The sequence below is a fragment of the Lepisma saccharinum genome, chromosome 30 (assembly GCF_977018435.1).
Source record: "Lepisma saccharinum chromosome 30, izLepSacc3.1, whole genome shotgun sequence".
In the NCBI taxonomy this organism is placed as follows: Eukaryota; Metazoa; Arthropoda; class Insecta; order Zygentoma; family Lepismatidae; genus Lepisma; species Lepisma saccharinum.
In genome coordinates this window covers 12,963,173-12,970,927 of record NC_139258.1, presented here as the reverse complement: position 1 = coordinate 12,970,927, position 7,755 = coordinate 12,963,173, and positions in this window count along the sequence as shown.

The window sequence follows — 7,755 nt, the reverse complement described above, 5'->3', positions numbered from 1 at the left end:
ACAGGAGAGGAGATACGAGGTGGAGATGAGTGGGATGGAGATAAGATGCAAGAAAAGTAGGGAAGGCGATATGAGATAAAAGCAGAGCGAGCAGAAGGAGGGGAGAGGAGAAGGAGAAGAGAAGAACAGAAGGGACTGAAGAGAAGAGATAGTTGCAGAAAATATCGTCTCAGCGTCAAGAATTGATGCATTGGTCAAATTATCGACATGAAACATTCAATAACATTTTGAAATGTATTAGATCGGTTCGAAATGCCTTTTGGCTTAGTTCAGAGCAAGGTAAAATCTTCCATGTAAGATCTTTGATTTTACCTGCGATTATACCACTAAAAACATGAATGTAATTTGAATATTTATAAGAATTATCCAATTTTTGTCCACTTCTCGGTTCGTTGAAATGGAGACTTTGCAATTTAATATTTCCCTCCCCCCATCGTTAATTCCAAACTGAATCATTCCGTTTCACACGGCGTGGACAATGAACACAATGGGATAGGTCTAAAACTTACGAAAATTTTCTGCCACCGGAAGGGTTTGAACCTACGACCATCAGATTGACAGTCCTGGACGGTAAACACTACCCTACAAGCTTTCGCTCCTAGAAGTAAGTAGAAGGAGCTGACCAATGTGAAATGTAGATGCAACTCTCCTCCTACATGTAATGTGCAAACAATACTTGTTTGTAACAAAGAAAACGAAGGTACTACGACTCGGCGAAAACATTTAATGGAGAATTGCACATGATGAAAACTTTTCAATCGATATTTGCGGAAGTATCCTTGCATTGAACTCGTGTGGGAAAGGGGTAAAATTAGTATGTCCTGAATTGCCACAAATATAAATAGTTATTTCATTAATATTTGTCAATGTCTTTGAAGCAGTACACAATTATAGAGTATCATAATTCACGATCTTATACATGAAAATATCCCTTTTAATGTGTGTCAATTCATTTATTTGTTTATTTTTATAAATTCCATATGCAGAACAATGTAGCCACTATACACTGCTATTACAAATAATGTTACCATGCTCTTGTTTATAATAAAAGGAGAATTAAAAAAAAAGAACACCTAGTGTGGAGGATAGAACCTGGGACCGGTGGCAGCCCAATCGAGAACTCTAACCACTACACCACGCCCTTACCTTCGATTGGAACAACAATTTTTAAGCATTCTGTCCCTCCAATATTGTAAATGTCGTTGGGTATACATGTAGTTGACCTTTTACTTTAATTTTGAATTGCTTTCTTGTAGTATAGCAGATATCTTCGAGAAATAATTTTCTAAGTTATGAAGAAAAACTAGAATATTGGTAGTTGCGAAAATGCGAGTTATTTCTTCTAACTTATTATTGTGATTAGACATTATTAATGGAAAATATCTAGAGGCTTGTTTCCCTTGGAGTTCTTAATTATTCTGTCGCGTGAATATTGTAAACGTTATCCTGCAAAAAGAAGCTCAATACTCTGATATAGCTCTGTACTTCTAGAATTACTCTATACACATGCATTTGAAATTTAACTCTGAATTTATTTCTTCGTTGTTAGTATATCTAAGCTTGTGAATATACTTTATTTGTAATTTTATAACGGTTACATGAACATCTAGGAAATAGTTCCTTATAACAACCACCGCTTGACCAATTTGCCAATATAAACAAATTGAATAGAGATTGTCTTCGAGCTTACTTTGTTAAAAAGGAGCGGGTACACGTATTACTATCCCAATACTTATTGAATAAGGTTTCTTGGTTGTCAGAAATTATGACTTAAACTATTGCATGTTGAGCTAGCCGCCTCTGATGAAATCTATCATTCTTCAGATTCTCTTTCAAATTCGACTCTGGTCACTTGTAACTTGCTGGGTGCGTTTTGCGATAAGAAGCGACCTTGAATAGCGTGAGTCACTTTGAACGCCAGCAAGCTACGTTACCAAGCTTGTCTGCCTTTGAAAACCAAGTCATTTTTCTTTCACCGTTTCCGAACGCGATTGCTATTGTAGAAGTATATATTCTCTCAAAATAGCACGAAAGGAAATTTGACCAATATTCTCCCGTCGTTTAAAACCAAATATTAAACGAAAAGTTCACGATTGTCAATAAATCTATCTGAGCATAAGGTGGATGTAAATAATGAAGTTAATAGAAAGATTCTCCAAAATTTCTCTCCCACTGTCTACGTCAGGCCAGTACCCAGGGGGGACATGGAGGCCATCCCCATCTCGAACCCTGAAAAAATATTTAAATGTGAACCTATCAATAACTACGAAAATAACATCGTCGATATTAGAAATGTGTAAAAATTTCAATTTTTTTCTTACATAAATGAATCTGTTCCTTGCGCAAAAGTCTTCAGGCTGCAATATTGGGTAGTTTTAGTTTTATAATCATTGATGCAAGGCTACCAGATGTCCGATTCAGCGATTTAGTCAGACAGTGCGTTACTTTCAATCCCTGTCCCGACTTTTTCGAAATGCAATCGTGATGCGAGAATGTCTCTTTATTCTTAACACACAATTAGACATGTTCTTTATTGTAATAATAATTCCTAGTACGCAACATTTAATTTATAAATATATTATTTTCTAAACATAGAACTATCATGACTTTTCAATGGCGCTCGCACTATTTGAACTATTTTGTAATATCTGTCTCTCTCTCTCTCTGTCTCTTATATAATAATAATAATCCTTTGCGCAACAGCCCCTCTCTCTTATATATATATATATATATATATTTGGGTCTGGGCCCTCCCTCAAAGAAATCCTACGTATGGGCCTGGTCTAAGTCAATGACAGAAATGCAAGCAATATTATTATTTATTTTTAACCGAATGAATGAAAGAAATGTGGAAGAATTTAAAAGAAATAAAAAAGAGGAAAACGACTGTTACTCTAGTTTAAAAATTGTTCTTCATCGAGGAAGAAAAATAAGAAGGATTTACTCCAGCACCTTAACACAGTGTCCCACGAGTCTCTCTTGACTAATACTGTCAAATATGAAGTGATTTTATGAATAAAATTTTCCGCCTCTTTACGTCTAACGTTAAGTAGTTCGCAAACGGTGTAATTATTTCGTGTTACCTTACGCAACAGCAACTACATTTCATAAGACTGTTCTGAATATGACACTTGCGTCAGTAAACAAGCATTTCGTCTGTTGCAGTATCTCAGGAAAAGAACATCGTTCTGTAATGTTCAAGCCTCTAGATATTTTCCATTAATAATGTCTAATCACAATAATAAGTTAGAAGAAATAACTCGCATTTTCGCAACTACCAATATTCTAGTTTTTCTTCATAACTTAGAAAATTATTTCTCGAAGATATCTGCTATACTACAAGAAAGCAATTCAAAATTAAAGTAAAAGGTCAACTACATGTATACCCAACGACATTTACAATATTGGAGGGACAGAATGCTTAAAAATTGTTGTTCCAATCGAAGGTAAGGGCGTGGTGTAGTGGTTAGAGTTCTCGATTGGGCTGCCACCGGTCCCAGGTTCTATCCTCCACACTAGGTGTTCTTTTTTTTTAATTCTCCTTTTATTATAAACAAGAGCATGGTAACATTATTTGTAATAGCAGTGTATAGTGGCTACATTGTTCTGCATATGGAATTTATAAAAATAAACAAATAAATGAATTGACACACATTAAAAGGGATATTTTCATGTATAAGATCGTGAATTATGATACTCTATAATTGTGTACTGCTTCAAAGACATTGACAAATATTAATGAAATAACTATTTATATTTGTGGCAATTCAGGACATACTAATTTTACCCCTTTCCCACACGAGTTCAATGCAAGGATACTTCCGCAAATATCGATTGAAAAGTTTTCATCATGTGCAATTCTCCATTAAATGTTTTCGCCGAGTCGTAGTACCTTCGTTTTCTTTGTTACAAACAAGTATTGTTTGCACATTACATGTAGGAGGAGAGTTGCATCTACATTTCACATTGGTCAGCTCCTTCTACTTACTTCCAGGAGCGAAAGCTTGTAGGGTAGTGTTTACCGTCCAGGACTGTCAATCTGATGGTCGTAGGTTCAAACCCTTCCGGTGGCAGAAAATTTTCGGAAGTTTTAGACCTATCCCATTGTGTTCATTGTCCACGCCGTGTGAAACGGAATGATTCAGTTTGGAATTAACGATGTGGGGAGGGGAAATATTAAATTGCAAAGTCTCCATTTCAACGAACCGAGAAGTGGACAAAAATTGGATAATTCTTATAAATATTCAAATTACATTCATGTTTTTAGTGGTATAATCGCAGGTAAAATCAAAGATCTTACATGGAAGATTTTACCTTGCTCTGAACTAAGCCAAAAGGCATTTCGAACCGATCTAATACATTTCAAAATGTTATTGAATGTTTCATGTCGATAATTTGACCAATGCATCAATTCTTGACGCTGAGACGATATTTTCTGCAACTATCTCTTCTCTTCAGTCCCTTCTGTTCTTCTCTTCTCCTTCTCCTCTCCCCTCCTTCTGCTCGCTCTGCTTTTATCCCATATCGCCTTCCCTACTTTTCTTGCATCTTATCTCCATCCCACTCATCTCCACCTCGTATCTCCTCTCCTGTCTTAGATTTCCGACTCCACTTCACTCTTCTCCTCTTTTTTTCGTTCTTATCTTTTTCTCTCCTTTACTTTACTCTCCACTCTCCTCTTCTCTCATCTTTGCTCCATTTTCCTCATCTCTCCTAGAATCTTTTTCCATTTTCCTCACTACATCTCCTCTCCTCGTCTATCCTCTCTTTCTTCCCTCCTCTACTTTTCCTCTTCTCCTTTCGCTCTCTTTTTCCTCTCTTTTGTCACCTTTCGTTTTCTCTCACGTCTTTGTTTTTATTTCTTTCGCGTATTTTATAAATATCTATTGTGCATGTGGCAATCCTGAAATTGAGCCTAACTCAACATGCAACCCACCAACGCTTTGTGTAAATTGGGTCGCCTAGTTTAAAATGTCGTTGTCCTAAAACTTTTGAGAGACACTGTACACAGGAGATACAAGGAATGTGTATATCAAGGCATTCCTCAAGCCAGAGTAGTCACTGGATTATGAGAGGAGAATCACTGAGGGTAGGTGACAGACTTGATTGACTGGAGGTAATGGATTGGTCGGGAGAGAGGGATGAAAGAAGTCCAGTCATGGGGGTAGTAAGTGGAAGTGGAGATTGAAGTCTGGGGGTAGTAAGTGGAAGTGGAGAGTGAAGTCTGTTAATAGTAAGTGGAAGTGGAGAGTGAAGTCCGGGGGTTGTAAGTGGATGTGGAGAGTGAAGTCTGTTGGTAGTAAGTGGAAGTGGAGAGCGAAGTCTGGGGGTAGTGAGTGGAAGTAGAGAGCGAACTCTGGGGGTAGTAAGTGAAAGTGCAGAGTGAAGTCTGTTAATAGTAAGTGGAAGTGGAGAGTGAAGTCCGGGGGTTGTAAGTGGAAGTGGAGAGTGAAGTCTGTTGGTAGTAAGTGGAAGTGGAGAGCGAAGTCTGGGGGTAGTGAGTGGAAGTAGAGAACGAAGTCTGGGGGTAGTAAGTGAAAGTGCAGAGTGAAGTCTGTGGATAGTAAGTGGAAGTGGAGAGCGAAGTCTGGGGGTAGTAAGTGGAAGTGGAGAGCGAAGTCTGGGGGTAGTAAGTGGAAGTGGAGAGCGAAGTCTGTGGGTAGTAAGTGGAAGTGGAGAGCGAAGTCTGGGGGTAGTAAGTGAAAGTGCAGAGTGAAGTCTGTGGGTAGTAAGTGGAAGTGGAGAGCGAAGTCTGTGGGTAGTAAGTGGAAGTGGAGAGCGAAGTCTGTGGATAGTAAGTGGAAGTGGAGAGCGAAGTCTGGGGGTAGTAAGTGGAAGTGGAGAGCGAAGTCTGGGGGTAGTGAGTGGAAGTAGAGAGCGAAGTCTGGGGGTAGTAAGTGAAAGTGCAGAGTGAAGTCTGTGGATAGTAAGTGGAAGTGGAGAGCGAAGTCCGGGGGTAGTAAGTGGAAGTGGAGAGCGAAGTCTGGGGGTAGTAAGTGGAAGTGGAGAGCGAAGTCTGTGGGTAGTAAGTGGAAGTGGAGAGCGAAGTCTGGGGGTAGTAAGTGAAAGTGCAGAGTGAAGTCTGTGGGTAGTAAGTGGAAGTGGAGAGCGAAGTCTGTGGGTAGTAAGTGGAAGTGGAGAGCGAAGTCTGTGGATAGTAAGTGGAAGTGGAGAGCGAAGTCTGGGGGTAGTAAGTGGAAGTGGAGAGCGAAGTCTGTGGGTAGTAAGTGGAAGTGGAGAGCGAAGTCTGGGGGTAGTAAGTGAAAGTGCAGAGTGAAGTCTGGGGGTAGTAAGTGGAAGTGGAGAGCGAAGTCTGTGGGTAGTAAGTGGAAGTGGAGAGCGAAGTCTGTGGGTAGTAAGTGGAAGTGGAGAGCGAAGTCTGTGGATAGTAAGTGGAAGTGGAGAGCGAAGTCTGGGGATAGTAAGTGGAAGTGGAGAGCGAAGTCTGGGGGTAGTAAGTGGAAGTGGAGAGCGAAGTCTGGGGGTAGTAAGTGGAAGTGGAGAGCGAAGTCTGGGGGTAGTAAGTGAAAGTGCAGAGTGAAGTCTGTGGGTAGTAAGTGGAAGTGGAGAGCGAAGTCTGTGGGTAGTAAGTGGAAGTGGAGAGCGAAGTCTGGGGGTAGTAAGTGAAAGTGCAGAGTGAAGTCTGTGGGTAGTAAGTGGAAGTGGAGAGCGAAGTCTGTGGGTAGTAAGTGGAAGTGGAGAGCGAAGTCTGTGGGTAGTAAGTGAAAGTGCAGAGTGAAGTCTGTGGGTAGTAAGTGGAAGTGGAGAGTGAAGTCTGAAGGTAGTAAGTGGAAGTAGAGATCGAATTCTGGGGGTAGTAAGTGGAAGTGGAGACCGAAGTCTGGGGGTAGTAAGTGGAAGTGGAGAGCGAAGTCTGGGGGTAGTAATTGGAAGTGGAGAGTGAAGTCTGGGGGTAGTAAGTGGAAGTGGAGAGTGAAGTCTGTTAATAGTAAGTGGAAGTGGAGAGTGAAGTCTGGGGGTTGTAATTGGAAGTGGAGAGTGAAGTCTGGGGGTTGTAAGTGGAAGTGGAGAATGAAGTCTGTTGGTAGTAAATGGAAGTAGAGATCGAATTCTGGGGGTAGTAAGTGGAAGTGGAGACCGAAGTCTGGGGGTAGTAAGTGGAAGTGGAGAGCGAAGTCTGGGGGTAGTAATTGGAAGTGGAGAGTGAAGTTTGGGGGTAGTAAGTGGAAGTGGAGAGTGAAGTCTGTTAATAGTAAGTGGAAGTGGAGAGTGAAGTCTGGGGGTTGTAAGTGGAAGTGGAAAGTGAAGCGTGGGAGTAGTAAGTGAAAGTGGAGAGTGAAGTCTGGGGGTTGTAAGTGGAAGTGGAGAGTGAAGTCATTTGGTAGTAAGTGGAAGTAGAGATCGAATTCTGGGGGTAGTAAGTGGAAGTGGAGAGTGAAGTCTGTTAATAGTAAGTGGAAGTGGAGAGTGAAGTCTGGGAGTAGCAATTTATAGAGAACGTAGTCCGGAGAGAGAGAAGGAATAGACAGTGGCGGAACTTTCCTCTACTCATCTGCAACGAGACAGGTAATTCTATTATCCAATCATGCACCTGACGAGTGTAAAACCCAAGTGTAGTGTTGCCATTCTTGTTACTTATGTACTTCTCCTACTTGGCCAGTGGTGCTCTCAACAGCTAATCGAGTTAGGTTTGAGCTACGCTTACCTGGATTCGATCCCCATATCGTAAGGTAGGATGTGATCAGCATCACGCCCCTGATCGCCTTTACCCCCCAGGGTTTCCCCCAGGTACCC